This window comes from Thermobia domestica, chromosome 2 (genome assembly GCF_964235325.1).
Source record: "Thermobia domestica chromosome 2, izTheDome1.hap1.1, whole genome shotgun sequence".
NCBI lineage: Eukaryota > Metazoa > Arthropoda > Insecta > Zygentoma > Lepismatidae > Thermobia > Thermobia domestica.
In genome coordinates this window covers 205,213,769-205,237,401 of record NC_137455.1, presented here as the reverse complement: position 1 = coordinate 205,237,401, position 23,633 = coordinate 205,213,769, and the positions used below count along the sequence as shown (strand labels likewise).

The 23,633-nt window shown below is 36.8% G+C and overlaps 1 protein-coding gene across 6 annotated transcripts in view; it reads left to right on the top strand.

Moving 5' to 3' along the window:
* The window catches only part of LOC145678367 (uncharacterized), a 625,560-nt gene that overhangs the window by 122,408 nt on the left and 479,519 nt on the right, over positions 1–23,633 (top strand). For 2 of the 6 annotated variants that reach the window (XM_081748429.1, XM_081748430.1), the window contains exon 3: positions 6,128–6,184. The exons of the other annotated variants lie outside the window; for them this stretch is intronic. The gene's annotated coding sequence lies outside the window, so the exon portion shown is untranslated. The remainder of the gene's footprint in view (positions 1–6,127; positions 6,185–23,633) is intronic. 6 annotated transcript variants of the gene reach the window in all.

Here is a 23,633-nt window from a genome sequence, read left to right as displayed (position 1 = left end):
GAGCAGTTAGTCAACATTTCAAACACATCAAACCAGTGACATAACATGAAGGTTAACCTCTCCTCCGCAGCACTTAGTTATGCGTCCGTACTTTCAGGGGCAGACCAAGGGCCGGGAAACCCGGGCCACTGCCCGGATGGCCTGCGTCAGAGGGGCACCAAAACAAGCCTGAAAAAGTAAAATTTATAATGTGTTTTTTACTGGATTTTGGTTTACATTCTTGTAAAATAGCGGCAATTACATATTCTTTTTTCATTTCACCATGGAAGAAGAAAGTATCATAGTACTAAGGGGACTGTATCGACAAATGGAGATATGGCATGTAGAATAAAGAGGGAAGTAAGTAAGTATTGTTTGTTTGTTTGCTTGAGTTTAGCGTTCCACAGTTCTGCTTTAATGGCCAAAGGAGATGTGGATACTCCGAAGCACTTTTATTGTTCCAGAGCAACCCACCGGGAATTGGAGCCGGGACCACAGAAGGCAGGCGTGCTAGCCACTAGATCAAGCGAAGGGGGGCGGAATTGGTATTGTTTATAGCGGGCCATATTCTTTGTGAAGTTTTCCTAGGTAATGAATGCCTTTTTCTAAAATAGGTTTAAAATATTAAAAATACTATGATAAAATGTAAAATATAGGTTACTAATAAGGGAGGAGGGCAAGGGCACCCATATTGTAGTTTCCAAGTTGGGACAAGTATAAGCGACATTTCAAATATAGGTTGAAATTTTGCTGTAATTAATATAAAAATTCTATTGGTCTCTAGGTGGGGGCGGGCCCCCTGATGGGCGCACTTGGAGGAGGGCGCCAAAAAGCCACTTTGCCCGGGTGAAAATTTGGTCTGATCCTCCACTGCGTACTTTCTAAATATTTTTTTCTTGCAGCTTGTGCGGTCCCCACGCCACAGGGTTGCGGGTGCGGTATTTACGCCTATGCTTCGAACGTAGCTCAATAACTGTTTCAGATATTCTACTATCAACGTAGAAACAGGAATATATATTTTTCTAATAGTTCCATAGAACTTTCATCCAGAACGCCAGATGCAGTTTTTGTGAATGGGCTCTGGCTACGTATGAGGAGGATCTGACGTTTCCTAAGTAAGTTCCTTTCAGAAAATTTGCTATTTCTTTAACGGCGATGTAAATAAACTATCTACTAATAAACATTGTGAAACTTTATAAATTTCTCCAAATTAGAATTAACATTTATTGGAAAACATTCGTTATGCACCAGCGAGCATATAGTGAGCAGTGAACACCGGGGAAATAATTACGAAACCGTTTCCAAACAAAAATTAAGGACACTAATGCAAGTGCGACAACGACATTTTTTCTTTTTTTCTTTTTGTATCGTCATGAGTTTTACATATATCTTATTATTTGATTCTTTCCCATATAATTACCGTGCTCGTGAGTTTTCTCGGAGTTCTCCCGTTTCCTCCCACTTTCTTCATTCCACCATTTCACTCATCTCTCACCATCACCGTCTTCTTTAGCCTAACTGTCATAACCGTGGGACGTAAAACTTAAAGATTTCATTTCATTTTTCTTTCCCACATGAACAATAAAAAAAATAACCATAGTAATAAAAATGACATTTGTACTTCTATGGGATTCCAACCAACTACCTCCGGCAGACAGACTCCTTGCTAAAGACAATTTTTCGTTACGATCGTGCTACCAATTCGTCCTTTTCCATAGGTAATTTCCACTATTTGCTCTATCTATACGCTAATACTTGGCATATTCATATATTTGGAGTTTGCAGATAATGCACGTAATAATAAATATTAGAAATGTTTCGTTAAAAGTTTCGTTTGTAGATATTGTTCTCTCAATGACATATATGTCGCTGCTTCGTGTTGAACTGCAGAATTCCCTATCGTTCTTGAAAATTTCCCACTTTAGCAGAGTTGGTAATTCTCGTAATTTCGGTCGACTTAATGTTTTTTGCTTCTAATTTATGTATTTTAAGTTAATATTTAACACAAATATTAAAAACGGGTTTGTTATTAACTTTTGCTGCTGGGGAAACCTTCCGAAATTTCGAACATGTAAAGAAAACTGAGATATTTTCAAAAAACTTCAAAATAAAGAGACGCGTCATTTATTTTGCTCACAGGTGTACATAAGGACCAGTTAATCATCGAAGATAAGAAGAGCTGGATATGAAGCAGCATTTAACCAATTAGTGCACCTGTTAGCAGGTTTCATTTCTGATTTGGAGGTTCATAAAAATTTTAGTCGACAATTTGGCATTTGCTGGTATAGTCTTTAAGTTAAAGGTCAAAACGCAAATGTCCGAGTATGGCGGCCGTACAACAAATTAGTCTAAAAGTTCCTAGTCCAGAATGTGGTTTAGCATGGGAGACTTGCGTTCGATTTCCAGTGAGAGCTCATGCAGTTCGGATTTTATGTTAAACTGTACGGCCACGTATCATATAGCCTGGCTGTACTGAACATCAGATCATATCAAACTGCAGACCTTGGCTTATAGACATAATTCCTATTTCCAAAGTATTTAAACAATTTCTTTGTCATTAGACGAAATATTTTTATAATTGCATCCTAAATACAGCTAGGTCTAAAGGTATGATTTTCTTAGATTTAAGAATGGTACTTTCATAAATAAATAAAAAAATAAAATTTTATCTGAACGTCTTTGTCCCAAATTTAAGCTTCTTATTAGTACGTGTAAATGCGTTGTAGTATTTAGAATGTCTTTAAAGTCTTACCCTGTAGTCACTGGCGTTTATTGCTACAACATATACGGTTATTCTCGATACCAACTATGGAGCTGTGGTAGCTCAGTATAGAGCGTTCAGGGCATTGTGATAGTCGAACATCGTACGCGCCAATTTTGTTGCAGTTCTCCAGTCCCTGCTCCCAATTTTTTCATTGCCTCTCGTCATCTCAGTTTTCTTTAGCTTACAAGGCATAATCATGAGACATAAAACTGAAGATCAGTTTTTCAACATCACTTATGTAGAACAGTTAAAGAACACAAACGGACGCATTGCAAAATATAGTATTTGAAAGAGGTGCCAGTGATTCATGCGGTACGAACTAGTAGAACACGTCTGGCTCAGCAGTAAGCCACCTGAGGCTGAAATGTAGAAACGCTTTATTTCACATACTAATGAAAACAGGTGAAACTAATGAACTCTAACATAAATACAGGATATACATTTCTTTATTCCTTTTACTCAAATTCATTTTCTACTGTACATATTGTAACATGTATGTACTTTCGTGTAGCACTATATTATTTTTGCGTGTGTGTGTTCAAGTAACCATCTGTTTCTTGTGTGTGGTTTTTTTTTTTTTTTTTTTTTACTTTCTAACTTTTTGTCTTTTGCTATTGTTAGCTATATTCTTTGATTTTTCAATTTTGTGTCATGTTTAGATGGTAGATAAGGCTACATATAGCCTTAACCTTGACATGTAAAATAAGTCGAAATAAATAAATAAATAAAGACATTTGTGTAAGTGCACGTTTTATTTCTCGGGGCAGAGTACCAGAGTGATGCAAACAGTGTTTTTAAAAGTCATGCATGAAAATACTATGAAGATACTAAGCGAATATAAAGTAACCTAGAAAGAAACCTTGATAAGTACTTGGAAATTACACACGTTTCGGCAATATAGGAATACATTTTTTTATTTCCCTTTTCTAAATTACGCCAATAATACATAATAATATATAAAATACCATGTATGTGTGTGTGTGTGTACGTTTTCACTAAATTTTATATACATATACTATATATACTCACCAGATCTAATTCCGTACAATGCAGCATTTGATTGTAAGATCAGGGGGGAATTACGTGGAGTCATATCCTGCAAGTTCAAAAATATGGATCAAAAACCTCTCGAGTTAGACAACACACATTATTCCACTGTGTTACCGGTTGCATAGTGTCCAATTCGAACAGGCATTGCTGCTTGTAAGAGAGAAACGCGATAAACAATACTAAAGTAATCATACACTATGAGCTAGTAAGGGGCTTTGGCCGATCAGACACATGAACATCTTGCCGGTTAACGCCATTATTCCTAACCTCAGGTAAAGCATAACTACTGACATTAAATGATTTTATGAAACAATAGAATAACATAGAGAGAATTGGTTTAGAATGAAGTTGTTGTTTTTTTCCGCGAAGAAAGAGAATTTAAGCTGCAGACAAGATATCGTTGTGATAGTCGTACTGAATCATTTGAATTCTATGTCGTTAGAAAGCTTAGAGCAAATCAGCCGAACTTGTATACACACCATTAACTATTTTTCTTAAAAGATGCTGTGGGTGTAGAACATACCTAGCATTATTACCAGAGGAAGCCAAGGTATGTGTAAAAATGATCTTAAAGGGTCGAAATTAATGCCCAATCTATAGGTATTCGGAGTCACAGAGATAGGTGGTGATACTTCCGATGACAGTTAAGCCCAAAATAGTGAAGACACACTAAGAATTTACGAAGGGGGTATGTGTATAAATAATCGAACAGCTAATATTGTTGTATCCATAGATTTTACTGGCACTGAGATGATTGGTGACATGTAAGCCTAAGTTTAGACAAAGAAGGGCGTGTCAGATAGTCTGGAAAATAAGAGTTACGCCAAAAGAGTTGCTCATAGTTACTTACGTACTTTATTTATTTGTCTACTTTAGACAAAAAATACGCAAAAGTTATGGTTTTCTCCACTCATGTCTATATTTTCAAAGTGGTAACACCGAATTCAGTGAGGAATGGGGATAGAAAGGGAGTGACTTTACGGATTTTCATCATTACACTTTAATTGAAGGACGTATCTGAAGAGGAAAAGGGAATCATACTTTCCGTTAACCTATTACCCGCTTGCGAAGACGAAATATTTCAGCTAGTATATATATATAGTGTGGTCCGGAAATGGGTGTACCCCCCTTTAGTTTCAACAGTATAGTGTTAGTTACAGTAGAATGTCTGTTCACAGTTACCTTGAAGTCTTCAGACTGTTAAGAGTCATAAACGTCGGTATGATCACCATCCATGTCGTAACACAGCTGAATTGTGCGCCAAGTTCTCACAGATGATGTTGTTGTTTACTCCAACTTCACTGCAAATAACTGTTACCGAAGCAGAAAACAGCAGAAAACAAATGAACATGGATAGCAATGTTGCCAGACAATGCCAAACAATGTTACCAGATAATGCCACGCAATATTATCAAAGACATGTCGGTAAAATCTAAAACTGTCAGAAAACACCAATTAAGGGTACGCCCATTTCCGGACCACGCTGTTCTAACTTTGCCCTCTCGACGTATCCATTTATGTAATACCTTATCAAAGTACTGTAATCTTAAAACTAGTAGGGTTGTTCCAATTTCCATCTTAAATCACATTATCTAACCTTGGTATTCTTTCTGAGTTCACTTACACCTTTCTAGATTTTCTAATTATCTTTTATTTCTGTAATCTTATTTGCTCTCTCTCTCTCTCTCTCTCTTTCTCTTTGTTTGTTCCTTAAATACGGCTAGCTTAGCTTTTACTATTCCACATTTTCCCGTATTAACAGTGCTCAAATTCTTTAATCACTGTAATCTAGATTGTTTCCGTTGCTATTTATGCGTCCCTGCTCCTCATGTAACCACAGTTTACCATTCTTGTTCCTGGTATATCGTAAACTTTCTTCCATGCATTTTCCCACTGTTTCGAGGGTTCTTCCCTTACGTTACGTAAAAAAAAAAAAACTATAATTATTAAAGTTTATCGCATGATGTGTTGCGTATTTTTAAATGTAGATAAATGCTCGTCATTGTGTTTCGTATAATTATTTTGTCAAGTCATCACATTCTACTTACGCTACTGTTTAGTGTGTTACATTTTCCGCAAAGTGTGAAGAAGGATTTTTGGACATACTTTATTACACAAACTTTTACAATATCATAAGGAAAATACCTTAAATCCGCAAATACATTAATGTTTAGATAGTTGTGATCTTCCATATACTATTGGGTATATAAACTCCTATACAATGGAAAGTCGTAATTGAAACATCGTAATAAACTTAGTAATATGCAATATATTATATTGATGAATGTGAGTGGACTTTTGAAATCGAGTGGCTAACGTTTATATTTTATGTAGGCCTACGCGTTCTCTTGGATTCGATTCCGTTCTGGGTATCTGTCTTGGGCGATTCAGGTTAGTGCTGTTATATTTATTCATTTTTTTGTGTGTTATTTGGACATCCAAATATTTGTTTTCAATATTCGAGATCATTCGTTATTCAAATAATATTTGAATAATTTCGTTGTATGAATAATTGTTCGAATAGATAATATTGAAATAATCGATTATTTGAACTTCAACAGCACTAGTTCAGATTCTACTTTTTAACAATCGTCTCCTCTAATCTGTCCTAAAAAGATATGTTAAATTACTACAAACAATATCGATGAGGTATGATTTTACTCTGTGAATTTGTACTTAAGGTTGTGATTTTTAATAGAATAACATGGAAGATCTCTTGCGGAGTCACGTTAAAAGTTTGTGTGTCATCGATATAGTACTGAAAAATCAACTTTAATTCCAATAAAACAAGATAAATTGAAAAACAATTTTACACAGGAAAGCAAATCCACGATTGTAAAAAAAAAGAAAAAAAAGAAAAAAGAAAGAAAAGAAAAAAGGTGTATCTCGTGTATTCCCAAACTAAAATAAACATTGGCTGAATAATTGATGTTTTCTTCTGCAAGTACAATTGAATTCAAAACTAATTTGTTGCACAAACAAATTTAATTAAATAGCCACAGGACTGCATTTTGCTTTCCTCATGAATTTATATTAGAAAAACATGAACTTCAGTATGTAATCGCTCGTGTGAGTGAACACAACACTCCGTTAAGTCCAACGTCTATTTCCGTTTGGAAGATTATATATATAATAGGTTTCAGATATAGCACTAGTCCATTTTACACTGAAACATTATAACAGTTATAACATTATAACAATAACAATATAATAACAATTTGAAATCAAGATGGTACAGTACAATGGCAACATTGCAAAGATAGTTTATTTATAGATGATCTGATGGTATGCTCATTTGAAAAAACGTCTACAGTTTCTGGTAACTGATTATAGTGCTAACAATTCGGTTTAGAAGAGACCTTTGAACAATATTAACTATCGCAGTTCGAGTGTAAGAGAGATCAGTAGACCTTGTTGTTCTAGCGGGTACGCGAAAATTGATCTGACTTAGTAATTGTTCACATGATATATGGCCATTTACAATTTTATGCAAAAATATTAGATCAGAAATTTTGTTTCTCACTAGGGGAGGTTTGATATTGAGAAATGTTAAAACGTCATTTTTTGGAAGTGTTCGGAGGTGAGGTACTCGGTAGGATACAATGGCTAAAAAAAATAATTATGAAATTTTAATTTTTTTAGATGAGTAGGGCAGGCCACAGACCAGATAGGAGAACAGTACTCAATAGTGGGAGCAACATATGACTTCTAGAACAAGCTTAAGGAATTAGGATTTTTTATGTCAGTGAAGCGATAAAGGAGTCCCAGTTTTCTCATAGCAGTACAAGATATTGTGCTTATATGATCCGCAAAAGTAAGCTAACTGTCAATGATAACACCAAGATCTCTGAAAGAGGTGACAGGATTTATGTTCTGATGACCAATTTTGTAGATGTAATATATAATATGGAAAGATTCCTCTCATCGTAAAGTAACTGTTGAAACGATCAATAATTCATTAGTTGTTATTGGTTTGTAGGCTGTGTTAATATATGTAATCATGTCCAGGATTCCTTCAATTTTTTATTTTCAGTACATTTTTCTTTTCTTGAATTTAAAGCTTTGCAATCATGTTGTGCAGCCTAAGGATAAGCGATCAATACAAGCGAATGAATATAACAACTTTAACACTATTTTTGTTTTTTTGAAGGATGGATGTTGAATGTTTATAAATTACACGTATTTGTATAGATCTCATGCCATGTGAGTAGCATTGTCTTTGTGGACTTCTCTGAATTTTCAGTTTTCACTCATGTATTTTCCCATAATCAATTTCATCAATTATCAGTCATATTTATCTTAAAGGCATAATAGTGGGACGTTAAACTAACTCGGAAATATAAAAAAAAGTTCACTGTTATTCTATTTTCATATACTTTTAATACATCTATCAACAGTTAGCAACAATACATACTTAGTTTTTAACTTCTTTATATCTATTACAACTCCAATATCTATATCTATATATACTTTATATCTATTAAACTTTATATATGAACTTTTAACTTCATTCCAATGCAAGTTTCTCGTTATTTTTCTAGCAATAAGATTAAGCATTTATAAAATAAATAAGTTTGAGTTGAACATGAGTTGAAGCACCTTACTTAAAAATGTTCATGGTTACTTAGTTAAGCTCGCTTTTTTTATGGAAGTTCTTTCTAACTGCAAAGCAGTGATCAAACCAACACTGGAGAATGTTTTTTACTAACCATCATCATGGATACACTGACATCATTGGTGGTACAAATCCAGTCACTTGGCGCTAATTATAAAGGATGGCTTCATTGTGGGTTTTAGTTAACGTTTTTATTTTGTGATAGTGAACTTCACAGAGGAGATTCGGTACTATGCTGTGAGAGTGACTCCCGCTGGTCCATGCTCTGTGATATGCATTGTAGCCATAGTGTGCCAGTTGGGGAGATTGGGTGGTATCGTGGAATTCCTGCGTAATAGCAATTTATGCTGCACGTCCCTGAGCGAGACTTCATACCTACCGGCGGAGGAGAGCCTTTGGATAGCCTCCGAAATGGGCGACTAACTCGTGCCATTGGATCCGGAAGAGTACGTGTGATCCCATCACGTCCTCAGTGGGATAGGTAGTCTTTGGGTGCCGTACCTACCAGCGGGGGTGAGCCCTTGGGTATCAACGAAATGGGCAACTAAGCCGTGCCCTTGCGTCCGGTAGATAAGGCTGCGTGGTATCCCAACACGCTAAAAAGAGTGGGTAGCTGGTGCGTCCAAGAATGTGGGTGGATCCAGCGCCCTACCGGGAGGATGATGTAGGTACTGCCCTCAAAGAATTGTAGTGCGTGCTCTTGGGTCCGGGATGGATACCTAGTATCCTAACGAACACTCGTACCTCAGGAGCGCTGAGGGAGTGGATCACTCCGTCCCAGTTTTGAATCTTTACTGGGTGCAGGAGCCACGACCCTACCAGGGGAGCCGCCGCTCCCAAATGGCCATTGTCTTTAAAGGTAGACAGTCTACATCAGCCATTGGGCCTGGTAATTTACGGTTAACTTTTCTCGTAAGAAGAGTTAGTTCCGTATTGTTTGAACGACCCTACCGAAGAAAGGGTGTGGGTGTTTCTTCTAATGGTGGTTTACACGTACCATTGGGATTCGGGCAAGTAGCTTAGCTACAACGTGTTATTGGTACCTAGACACGTTAAAGATATGTAGCCCCGTATTGTTTGGGCGGGCCTACCAGGGAAGACACGGCACCCTCGGGAGATACGGCCTGCCTTGAGGAAACGGTCTACGTCAGTCATTGGCTCTGGTAATGTACGATGTACCTCTACCGTAATTAGATGAAGTCCCGTATTGCTTGGGCGATCATACCGGGGGGAGAGTGTCGGATTCCTGCCTGCCGGGGGCCAAACAGAGGTAGAAGGGGAACAATCCCAGGAATCGGTAACGATTCTGATCTTGCTAAAGGGAGGCAACTCTGTAGGATATGGGCCGGCCACGACTCTACCAGTCCGGGATGAGATACGGGAGTATCTCGACGTGTGCGTGGTAACTCTACACAAGGCGGTTGCCTGTTGAACGATAGAGGTAGGCAGGGCCGGGATTGAACAAGCCCACCTCTGGCACTGCCAGGGACCCCGGATTTCGATTAGACTCTCCCAGGCTGTGGCCATACCGTGGGATTCTGTAGCTTGTGGGAGCCAATCCCAGAAATCTGGGCAACGCTGAACACGGATGGGAGGTGAGCTTACCTTATAACGCTCGGGCGCCATGGCTGCAGAGCGTGGAAGGACTGGCTCGCTAGCAGTTTGCATCAACCAGTAGGTGAACTAGTGGGCACTCAGGACTTCGGTCTGGCCGCGCAGTGGGCGTATCCCACTTCCTCAGTGAATGGGGATTACATCGCTTAGGCGAGTCAGAATTAGGGGACGAATTCTGATGGTGCACTACGTGCATGAGAATACAATGCAGTATCGAGGAACTATGGGCGTCGTGCCTTGTTTGGCGGAACCCGTCCATCAAATAGACTGAACGGTCGCGTGCATGCTCTCCATGCATGCAACTGAGCGTGGCAGTAATAGACCACTAGCAAACAATATGCTGAGAGATTATTTTTAAGGTATCGAACTACTGGGCTGAACAGGTTAACTTGTTAACTTCCTACAAATTAGCGTATTAGTTATTGCATGTGGCGATAAAACGATCTCGTCTAATTTCGATTCAGTTTGCTTGCATGGGGGACTCACAGGTTAACTTGTTCGACCCTCCTAAAAGTGTGCTTATTACGCCACCATGTGTGGTGATCACACGCGATCAAACTACATTCAAATAATCTGGACCAATATCGTTCAATTTTGCTTCCATAGGAAGGGGGAATAACAAGTTAACTTGTCTGCCCCCTACAAAACTATTACATCATTACCTGTGGAAATCGCACGCTGACTTTTGGCGATATGGTCCAATTTCGTTGAATTTCTTTCGTATGGGAGGCTAACAGGTCGCAGGCCTTGCGTGCACAAATATAGTCAGTAGATAAAATAGAGTAAATAAATCATCCATGAACTTATCGAAAGAAAGGAAATGAAGCTTCAGACACCTTGATAATGAAAGTTATTGAATTATTTACTCCTGAAATTCCATATATTAGGCTAATTTTACTACAATTGAAGTTAGAATTTATTATAAATATTTGTTTCCTTGTAATATACCTATTCGTAATGTGCGTGCATCAGAGCTATTACACTCTGAATATAGCCAAAATATAGGCCTAATACAATAGACATCTGTCAATTTAGAGTTGACTGTGTTTCATGTATCGCCTTCAATCTTAGTGAGTATGTTCGATGAGTACCTAATGGATCGAATTAATTCTTTAGCTTTCTCTCCTGAATGGTAATTTGATATTGGAACTCGTGTCTCGAACATGTTTATTCTTTTAAGAAGTGATATTTCTAGACTACTAACAGAACCAAATAGTTCTTTCTAGCTATAATTATTATCGACAGATATTTGTTGAAAAGAGTTAAGATTCTCTTTCCTTTATTCGCGGCTCTTTAGGAAGCACGGAAACAATGGTCATCGGTATTAAATTCATATGGAATCACAAAAAATCCTGCAATCTATTGGATCTTGGTGATCACCCATAATATCTCACTTTTGTGGGATAACAATAATTTGTTATATAGTCTATTTATCGTAAAATAAATTTGTTGATTGCAGAAACTCACGATCGATTTTTCACATTATTCGCTGTAATTTCAAGGATACAAACATTTTAACTCATTATTTTGTGTACGTCATAATTGTGTTATTATATTCTTTTATGTTGAAACCAAAAATATAAACACCTAGAAAGACATTTCATTCGGATCAATGACTGAAATTTTATGTTCGGTTGATTCCAACGGCAAAATTTGCTTGGGCTCTCTTTAGTCGATTTCTTGGAAATTCTTACAAGATCCGCAAATAAATTTAAAAAGAAAAGTTCAAGTAGTTGATTTGATTGGTAAGAGGTAAGACGCAAGGCAATGTGTATATTCACTTGTTCTAAAAGCTAACAGTGAACTAGTTCAGGACAAACTGCATTAGCGTAATCCGAGAATGTTTGTAACCTTGGGATGCAACTGCCATACGGTAGATTAAAGTATCTTTAGAAAATGAAAGTTGATGACGTACATGATTGCGCCCATCATGCTTCACTAGTATGGGATAGATTATAATATCTCACTCCGCCTTGTTCAAATTTCAATAGATCTTTAATGAAATTCACAATTTATTTGCCTATTTGCAAGTTACAATTTCTTCTAGTGAACTACTGAATTCTGAAGTAACGTAACATCTGTTCAATAAATGTCAGTTCTATATATACGTCTGAAGTTTGCAAGAAGAATAAACGAGAGAAAAAAACAGTGCGGTATTCTGAAATTCCGAACGTTCACTTTTCAGTAACGACGCTCTTCGTCCCACTTCTAACCCCTCTTCTTGCAATCCGTTTCAGAACGCATCAAGCGACCGGTCGAGTATATGGCTGCTCTAATTGAATCTCAAGCGGAGAGTAAATGAATTAAGGGTGGCTCTTTTCCGCTCAGTTTTCAAGAACTTCGGGAGTCTTTTGTACAAGTGAATGCCTTCTCGAACCAATGAACTAGCGTTAGCTTTGGTGCTTCGATGGGATGTACAGGCCGTTTGCTGATTAGGGATTTTAGAAAAGAGGGTAAAGTGGAATGTTGATGATAGGGTTTACTAAAATGGAATGAACAGCGAAGTAAGAGAAAGAGGGGGGGAACACAAGAAAAACCATAAAAAAATTATAAAATGAGGAACTTGGAAGAAAACAAGTACAAACTCTTCAGGCTTTGATATAATTGAGAAAGAAAAAAAACTTGTAGTAGAAACCTGAAGTTAGTGAGCAGGGGATATTACAAATTAAAAGTTAAGAATAGTATGTATCAAAAGTATTCTATGAAACACATGTATAGGGTGGTTTCAAACTTTTTAATATCTCTTTGGACATTTTAAAATCTCTCCAAATAGTAATTATCCTGTGCTTCATGTGCTTGATGTCTCATGTACCTGTAAGAAGCTAGGCTCATGTTTATTATTTCTTATAGTTTATTACAATTCTTCAATGAAAATACAGTTCATATACAAATGCATCCTGCAAAATATTTCTAGTCTCAATGTAATTTTTTTTACTTTTAATCGAATTCATTAAATTGTTGTGCAAAAGATTAATTATTTCCAAATACTTGCCATAGGGCAATGAAATTGAGTTAACACTTTGTAAGAATATTATGCGCGTTCTTTAAAAGTATACTTTGTTCATGTAACTGTCTGTTGTAGACAGGGCCGTGCTGGGTCACTAACGAGGGCGGTGGACAAGTCTACCAAAAGAGCGCCCATACAAACGTGAATATATATATATATATATATATATATATATATATATATATATATATATATATATATATATATATATATATAGTGTAACTTAATATACTAAACATCCGGAAGTGATTCCTGACATCGGAGACAAAAGGAAAAGTATAGACCAACCTTGGTGTAGGAATGCCTCTGAGCTATGACCACCCGAAAAATTTTCGAGAAAATGCAACAGCAGCCATACTCGAGAACAAAATGTCGCATCGAAATCGTGCAAAAGGGAATGTCCATTACTTGTAGTCGTAGATTCCATTAGGTACAATCGGATGTAGTACAGTGGCGGTGCAAGGGTGACTTCCAAAGAAACTGGAGTAATATTCCTTGGAGTATTTTATCAAACGTATGTGCACACGAAACAGCTGTGAAGAATAACAGTTCAGTATGATATTGTCAACCGCTGACCGCATTGCAAAGATGACATTGCCGAAGCAAATTTTTCCGCGTGCGGTCAAACACCTGAAATTTCGGAAGTGATTGCCGCAGCTATGGTAACTCGAGCAACAAGTTCTTCGGCTGTTGTGGCTAGTGCTGTATACAAAACGCGTTTCATAACACCCCGAATAAGAAATCAAGGGGCGTGAGTTAGGGTGAAAGAGGTGGTCATAACACAGGTCAATCTCTCCCAATCCAACTATCTGGGAATGTTTCAATTAAGTAGGTCTGCATATATCTGTCAAAATGTGCAGGTGCATTGTCATGCTGCAATCACATCTGCTGTCTTATGTTCAAGAGCACACGTTCTAATAATTTTGGGAGAACATTACGTAAAAATAAATTATACGTACTCCCACACAGGCAGGCCGGTAATAAATAAGGTACTACAAAAAAAATATCCACCATACTGCAACGCGCGCTCACACTAAATCTCTCTGCTGATCGTTCACTAGAGTTGTATGTAGATTTTTACGCCCTACACATGACTACTGGTAGTTTCAGACGGTCTGTGATCATTCCGAGTACGCTGTCTTCAAATTCAACTGCCCACATAGTGCGACTTCCTCCGATTTGAAGTAGGGAAAATTGAAGAGACCCTATCCCCCGAAGGCGAATATGGAGGCCTGGGAAAAATAGGACAGTTACTCTTTTGAGGGCGATGGTCACGATATAAACATCTCGCCTCTGGGCTATTTGCATTTGCACATCCATAAATGAGGTGTATATCTGCCTGCTCGTGGACAGGGCAATCTACCATTGCGCAGGCACGTACAGATTAATATAATCAATTTTACTTAAACACCAACGTCTACAGTTTTACACGACGTGAATATCTGGACACTACACTCTACCGTCGTACGCAACACTTTCTATCCTGTTATACAGCAATTCCACACGTAACATCAGAGCATCGGACTCTCTATATCACTCACAAGTTGCGTCAGATGTCTACTATAACACAGCCACGCTAATTTATGCCATCCACATCAAAACTGCAATACAGCCTTCCGCGAGCCACTTGCAAGTGGCATTCAAGGGACGATAATTCCGTAAGTACTGCTACGTCTAAGCAAAAGTGCCACATTGTCTTTCCTCCGTGTGGGTATTTCATCCACCTCCAAAGTACATAGAGAACGTCGAAAAAATATTTTTTACCATTTGTTGCATGTTTTTTCTTCTAGAAACAATTTTCTTCTAAAACATTGTTCCACCAGTGACACAATCAAAATATAAGTGGGCTACACTACGACACTATTTCGGTATATTCACAATAGGAATGTAGTTTTTCGTCGGTCAGGATTAAGGGGCGTTTTTCCAACTCCAAGAGAGGGGAAAACCCCTCGAAGGTATCCCTGGAAGATTTACCTAACGGATAAATTAAGTATACTGTTCCAGCGCATTTATTTGTATCATTATGCAAAATATACATCATCTCGTGTTTCGTCCATTTTTGTTGCTTCTGTGCACAGAAGTATCATATTCCACAGAATTACATAGTACGAGGAGGCAATCCTTTAATGCAGTTTAGTTTCGCCCAATATGTATCTGGAAAATCCCTTGTACACTCGTTGATCACATGATCTTTTCATTTTTGAATACTACATGTTATGTTTCTTTACATACCGCCTGACTGTCCTATGCACGATCTTTTTAAACCTAATCTGATCAAAGTTATTTTTTCCATTTTCACACACTCGTAACTTGAACAGAAAGCCGTTTATTTATCATCCATTATTATCAATAGCCTAGAAGATATAACCGTCATACGTTAAATAATTCTTTTCGTTTATATTATTCTCTCGAGAGTTTATTCTGTGCTGAAACAAAATAGTTCACACATGTGTATATCTCTTTCTTTCGAATTCTAAGTGTTCTAATTTGAACGATGTACTATTACTTTTGATTGCTGAAATCTTGTACTTGATTGTTGTTCATTGCCCTCATTCAGCGTTTGATAAAATAGTCGACAGAATACTCCAGTTTCTTTGGGAGCCACCCTTGCGTCACCACTGTACACTAATGGGATCTACGACTAAAAATAATGGACATTCTCTTTTACCCGACTTCGATCCGATGTTTTATTCTTGAGTTATGGCTGTTCTTACATTTTTCCGACAAATTTTCGTGTGATCAAGGCGCCAAAATGAGGCATTTTTACACCCAGGTTGGTGTATACTTTTCGTTTTATATCCGTGTCAGGAGTCACCTCCTGAAGTTTATGTTAATTAAGTTACACTCTGTATACATACGGGCGCCATATTATGTATTAAAACCCAAAGTTTGTTTATTAACGTAAATAGCTAAACTGTGAAAACTTCTTTACTAGAGAAACATTTTTTAGTTCTTGTAAGTTTTTTTGTCACACAAAATGAAGCTAAATATATACTAATAAATCAATATAGATATATTTTAGAAATACAATAGGCACTGATTTCCAATACTGCTCTAAAACACACAGGAATAATCACATGACAAGGGCGCCTTACATAAAAGGCGCACTGTATACTTCACGGGTTCTTCACCAACAGTATGTATCCATTGTACAGAACTGTGCCATACAGAAAAATAAAACCGTTTATCTTTGATGTGGTTTCGCAAGGGCGCCTTTGCAAAGGGCGCACTGTACTCTTCATGAGTGCTTTACCAACAGTAACAGCATGTATTCATGGTACAGAACTGTGCCATACAGAATAATAAATGAATCTTTGATGGTTTTTTTTTTTTTTTTTTTTTTTTTGCAAGGGCGTCTTATGTAAAGATAGCACTGTACTTATCATGGGTTCTTTACCAATAATGCCAATAATACAAAGAATTTATTATTAAAAAGGCACCTTTATATATAATGTGATGTTTCGGAGGGCGCACCGGGACATGTCCCGGTGGGCCAGCATGGGCCTGGTTGTAGATGTCATAATTATTTTACAATCTTAGGAAATGTCCCTTCGATATTGATTTTACCTAATTTCGTCGCAAAATGACACCTCTTCAGATATTGTTTTATATGGAGAAAGATAGATCTTAAGGGGCTCAGTCAGGTAAATAGTTGGGATGTTCAAACACACATTTTATATTTGACGTGAAACTCTGATACTAGTACAGACTCCCTTTTGTTTCGATTCTACCGGATTTTTCGATCCCTGAAATGGCGGTGACTTCTGTGTTCCTTACACACACTTTAATTTTTTTATTAGACATCTAAATTATGCCTGACATAAGTGAGGGGAATCTTAAAGAACACACATATCCGCCCGTCCGTCTGTCCACAAATGTAAGAGCAAAACCAGTAAGAGATATTGAGAAGCACTTTTTTGTAATCGATATTCAGCGTCCCAAGAATAAGTTCCATATATCTCGTTAACCGTCTATTCAAACCAGAAGTGGTAGAAATCAACTGTGTCTAGTTTCAACATTGATACTCATAGAACAAAAACGGAAATAGATAACGACAAGCGTACTTTTGTAATCGATTCAGACTCTCAAGACAGCATACTATCGTCACCTGTAACTCACTCTTGGAACTAGAAGTAGCGGAAATATACCAGTACTCCCGGTATCAATGCTGAATTACATAGAGCACTGTATACGGAGAGGCAAATTTTAGCAATCGATTGTGCATCCCAAGAATAAATTCCATCTCCTCCATTAATTATATATTCAAACCTGAAGTAGTAGAACTCAATTGCTTCCGCTTTCAGCGTTGATCACCATAATACATAAATGGTAATAATTACCAACAGACAGTGTTTGGAATAGATTCAGCATCGTAACAGTATTGAAACCGAAAGTGATTGAAAATTACTAGTACTTCGAGTTAAAATAACAATATTCATAGAACATATACAGTAAGAGATGTCAAGAGGCGTTTGTCAAATCGATTCAGCGTTCCAAGAACATATTTTATCACGTGCTAGAAATCAACCGTTTCCGGTTTAATGTTCATAGAGCAGAAATGTTGACAATAGCAAGAAGCGGTGTTTTGGAATCGACTTAAGAAATGATCAGTGGCGAAGGGCCGTAAGAGGCCCTGAGGCCCGGCCTACCCATTTACTTTGAGAAATTATAATTTATAATTAATTTATTTTCTTTGCACAGATTGTATGATAATTTTCCAAGTTGAAAAATATTTTATTGTTCGATAAAGAAATCATGGTTAGCACCACTGCTAGGAGGCTCACCGAGCAGTGTCTCTGGCTGCAGTAGAACTACCGCCAAGCTACTCAGAAAATCCCGCCGGCCTCAGCGCTTATCGACTTTCGTTTCTACATAAAGCATTTCTCTCGAGACTTTCGATTTAGGGGCGTCATTTAGGGGGGGGCAGGGAGTTTGAGATTTATATAGATTTTATCAATAGAATAGTAGTAAATGAGCGAAAAACGCGAAATTCTACACGTATCAAGGGGTTTTGCCCCCCCCCTCCAAGCAAAATCTGAAATGACGCTCCTGTTTTGATTCGATATGTCAAACAAATAAAGAGCAAAAGAACGTGGGGGCTCCATTCCGTAATAACTTTAGTAGTTTTACTGACTCAAACGGAACGCAAAAGCTGGAACAAGCAGTTCTAAATTTCTGCGAATATTATCGCAACGTTGACACAAACACGTACGAAATCAGACTCGTTGTTTTCGTAAGAATTGATTAGAGAATGTGTGTTTTTGAGATTTTGTGAGTGATTTGTTTTTATTTGCAAAAGTGAATGAGAGAAAATGTCAGTTAAGTGGAGAATTTGAACATAATATAATTCCTATTAAAGAATCGTCCTTGTCAGTGGTCTTTTGAAAATTAATGTTATTAAGGAACGAAGAGTAACTCCTGTGTTGAAAATAGAATAAACAGAAGACAAGAGTTCTGCATGCATTGGTACAAAAGTTTGTTTGCAGTTGTTGACATATACAGAACAGCGTGTGAAAAAAAATATTTAGGTCTGATTCTGTTTCTTAAGGGAAATTAAGTGACATACAAAATGACTTGATTCAATGCTTGTCATGTTGTTTTGAATAATATAATTAAATGCGAAATTTTACAAGCAGATTTTGTTTCAGTATAAGTAGATGAATCATTAGTAGTGAATCATTAGTAGGTATTATTATTATTATTATTATTACATTGGAATCCTCTTGAAACTATCACCCTTCGCCACTGGATATGATACCATCTCGATCCTTATTGCTCTATTATAACTAGTACTTCAGGTTTCAACGTTGATTGCTCTACAACAAAACGGTAACAGATACAGAGAGGCTTTTTCTTAATCGAATCCGCGTGTAAGGAAGTAATACCATCTGTGCAAGTATTACCCTACTGAAACTGGAGCTGGTCAACATTTACTAGCGCTTTTGGATTCAGCATTCATCTCTACATAACAAAAACTGGAATAGATGGCGACAAGTGCCATTTTGGGGGGAGGGATTGATTCAGCATCTAAACAATAGCATCCATCGCCTTCATTAACCCTCTATTCGAACGGAAAGTGGTAGAAATCAACCATTTCCGGTTTTGGCTTGTGTTTAGCCATAGAACAAAAATTACGTAGCGAAAAAGGTTTATTGAAATCGATTCAACGAGTAATTGTAAGACATAGTAAGACAGTATTTGATACGGATTCAGCGTTATAATAACAGGGTTTATATTTCACTATCCCCCTGTTGTAGCCGAAAGTTATAGATCTGTTTCAATATTGAATTCACGTAGTTTGGAAGTCTACCGTAGTTTAATAACTATAAAACTTTCTTGTTATTTGTAGGGAATTTTTCCTATTTTAAATGCGCAACATACTGCTTTCCTCAATGATGACAAATGAGTGTAACTGCAATACAGTAGAATTATAGTGTAAGTCGCATGTACTGTATGTTGCACATACAGTACGTGTGGCTGGAAAAAAGGAGAGGCGGTATGTTTCATTATGATTTTGACTCAACATACCGGCTATATATTTTCTTGATCATTGAAAAACCAGAGACGGTATGTCCTCATAACTGAAAAACCAGAGGCGGTATGGCATACCAGCGCATACCGTCTCACTTCGACCACTGAGTGTAACAGTATATTTTGTTGTACCTACTACTAACATGAGTGTCTCCGTGGCTTTTCTCTGTCTGTCACTCCCATTCTGGAGTACTGTTCGATTTTCTTGAAACATATCTAACAATGCTATTATGTCTTTAACTTTCCGAGTACGCTGTCTTCAAATTCAACTGCCCACATAGTGCGACTTCCTCCGATTTGAAGTAGGGAAAATTGAAGAGACCCTATCCCCCGAAGGCGAATATGGAGGCCTGGGAAAAATAGGACAGTTACTCTTTTGAGGGCGATGGTCACGATATAAACATCTCGCCTCTGGGCTATTTGCATTTGCACATCCATAAATGAGGTGTATATCTGCCTGCTCGTGGACAGGGCAATCTACCATTGCGCAGGCACGTACAGATTAATATAATCAATTTTACTTAAACACCAACGTCTACAGTTTTACACGACGTGAATATCTGGACACTACACTCTACCGTCGTACGCAACACTTTCTATCCTGTTATACAGCAATTCCACACGTAACATCAGAGCATCGGACTCTCTATATCACTCACAAGTTGCGTCAGATGTCTACTATAACACAGCCACGCTAATTTATGCCATCCACATCAAAACTGCAATACAGCCTTCCGCTTCGAATGTCATCTCGCTTCGAATTACTATTACTAACATTTTTCTTTAACATTTTACTAAAACATCACCACTACTAAAACTCAACACCCACAAAACTCTCGTTTATTTAGTCCTTTACCATTCTATTAACGACTTGAATATAAACGTCTTATGGGTTTCATTATATGATATTTGGATTTTTGTTTCAAATTATTTCACTCATTCTGTACAGATGTTCATTATGCAGATATCACGGATAATTTGGTACTGTATAACCACTACCGCGATGGATAAAAGTGTCACAACAATGTTATAATAGTATATGTAATATTACCAATGGTTACCCCAATAGTATAGGCTTATAAGCATTATGTATTCAATTTATTACAGATTCTGTTTCAAGCTATTACTTTATCCATTTAAGTTGTTACTTAACCTATTTGAATTTTACCTAACCCGTTAGCAGGTAGAACCAGGGTAAAGAGTTATTTATAAATAGGCACAATGATTAAGCAGTAATTCACCTGGGCTATCTCATTTTATTTTGAGAAATATTAGTTACACAAAAGTGGGTGTGACCCTCACAAAGCAATTTTAAACTCGATAAAATTATCGAAATGTATATGGGTCGCCCACGGTAATACCATATTAAGTAAATGGTTGTTACAATAAAATATGATGTCTGAGTAAATTACTAGGCGCATTTATACACCTATTTAATGTCATTTGGACAATTAGATAACCTCTCTTATAACCTTCACAGAAGCCAATATAATAATCATTATACACAAGAGAAATTAAAGAATACTCAAAATTAAATTGAATTAAATTAAATCAAAATGAAATTAAATCAAATCCGGGTTTATCATAACCTGCGGCTATGAGGATATACTAGATTTGCATTGCCTGACCATAATTGTGAATAAAATGTGGAAAACCATGAAAGATGCAACTTACACGATCTGGTCCCTTGATGTCAGTAACAACAACAATATTTTCGCGTTACAACAGTGGACAATTAGCAAATTGTCCCACCTGCCCGACAATATCCAACTTGAGAGTTCTAGACGGATTGACTTCAACCGTACGTGCGCGATTGAGAAACTCCAAAAACTGAACACATGGTTTAGAAAACCAGGAGTTTTTATATATGCCTTACTTATTTTTTTCTTATGTCCTTCAAAATCAGTGCATTTTAGACTATGAAATAGTAGTTTTGTGACGTATGCGGGAAATTACTGCTTTCACCACTTCACAAAACAAAATGTTTTCGTTATATAATGGTTTTGGGTTTTCTGGTGTCCTTTTTTAAGTATCTCACTGTACCAATAATAACTTATTTGTTTATTTTTGGTTTTTCCAAGGTAACATTATTATCCACTAAAATAATATTAAGGCTTGATTTTTGAAATTATAAAAATTTCGATCAAGTTGAAGTTCTTTACATTTTTGTAATACAGTTATTAACGTTCCTGTTCTTTAAAATAGACAATATGTTTCTTATGTTTAGTTTTCATACACTCGAACACAGTGAATATCCGTAGTATTGCAGTCCACATACATCTGACTAGACCTTTGACCTAGTCTGTGTGGTGAATCCCAACCTAGACCGTGCTGTTAGGAAATGGTGTAGCTACTTTCCTCCAGTTGTCTCTCTCAAAAGTAGTTTCTCTTGTATATTTATAGAGTTCTATTCCAAATCAAATACGGTAGTGACATCACAGTTCACCTTATCATTATGTAACTTTGCGTTGTCCTAAAACAAAATAACACTTCTGCAATTCACAAGTGCAGCTTTCACCCGCGTGTTTAAATTGCTGAGAGTATACATTTTCTTTGGTCGTCCGGGCAAGTAACAAATGTGTGCAGTGCTTGGTAATCAGAGCAGTAAGGTAAGTCGAAAAAGTTGAATTTTCGACTATCGAATTCTAATACCACCGGCAAGTTGATTATTCTCATGTCAATAAAGTGGAAAAAACTTAGAAAAATTCCATATTTTATCTTCAGTTTTCGCAAACAACCTAAAGTTTAAAACAAAATGAGTAAAACCGTTAATTATTGTCCTAACGTTCAAATTTTAAGGATAAGTTTTGCGGCTTCTGGTAGCATGAAAATACTAGATTTTAGTTCTTTAACAACGTTAAAATATTTATAAAATAACATGGTACATTTAGAGTTCGCGCATATAGCCAAAGTTAGTGTTTTGATGAATTTTCCTTAAATATAATTTTACACACACAATTTTGTATTAAAAATATACAAGTACATTTTCAACTCATTTTTTTCTAGCTACTGATTTTATATATTCAAATTTGAGGTGAAAACATTAGCTTCCAACTCTTCACTCAATTCACGAAATTATTGTTGTAAAAATTATCTAGATCTCCACATCTAGATCTTAGTAAAGGCGCCAATCTCGTATTTTCAGTAGCATTAACATGAAGGTTGCTGCAATTCGAACTCAATTGACGCCCTACTCAATTATTCAAGCATTCAGGACATGTTAAACTATCTTGAATGATGAACGGTGTTAGATGTTCTTCCTTACGGGTTCCGAAATTTCTAAGTTTCCAGAAATTTTTAAAATATAAGTACTAACTCCTAAATGAAACCTTTTATTTCTTAGGATACCCATTTGTTATTCGTTTATTAAAACTAGTTATAGGCGGTTATAGGGCTAGTTTTTTTTTTTTTTTTTTTTTTTTTTTTTTTTTTTTTTTTTTGCAAAAGTCCTTGCTTGTTTTGTTTTCCCAGTTTACCTGCCATTTTTTGGCTTTTATTTCGCAATTTTATCAACCACTTCAGGCTTATTTTGCCATTAGTTCTGAGCTCTAATTATGACAGCTTCTGGCATTTGCCTGAGCAAATTCGTCCGATTAGTCTTAATGGACCAACAAGATTCTAGGGGTGCCTGGTTTATACAGTTTACCGAGTTGGTGGTGATATTGGCGATTGTTTCCAATACTTAAATTATACGTGTACTTTTCCGAACGCCTCATACACTTGTCCATTATCAGGCTCACTAGGTACGTTGAGTGCTTCGGTGACTATGGCTTGTGAGCGGTCGTCGTGGAGGGTCACATTTATGTTAAAATTTAACGTAACCATTTTATAACATTCTTGGTTTTAACAGTGTTCGCGAATTTGTTTAGCAACTCTTGTAATGTCGTCCCATTTACTATATTTGAAAGAATGTGTCCTCTTTCCTGTTTCACTAGCATTTGTTAGTTTATACTCGTAAAGTATCACATCATACAGTGTGTATGGTCTGTTCCTCTTTTAATGTGACGATGATAAGCAGTAAGAAACACTCACTAACATATTACTTTCCTACTTTTGTTATGTGATGATATACG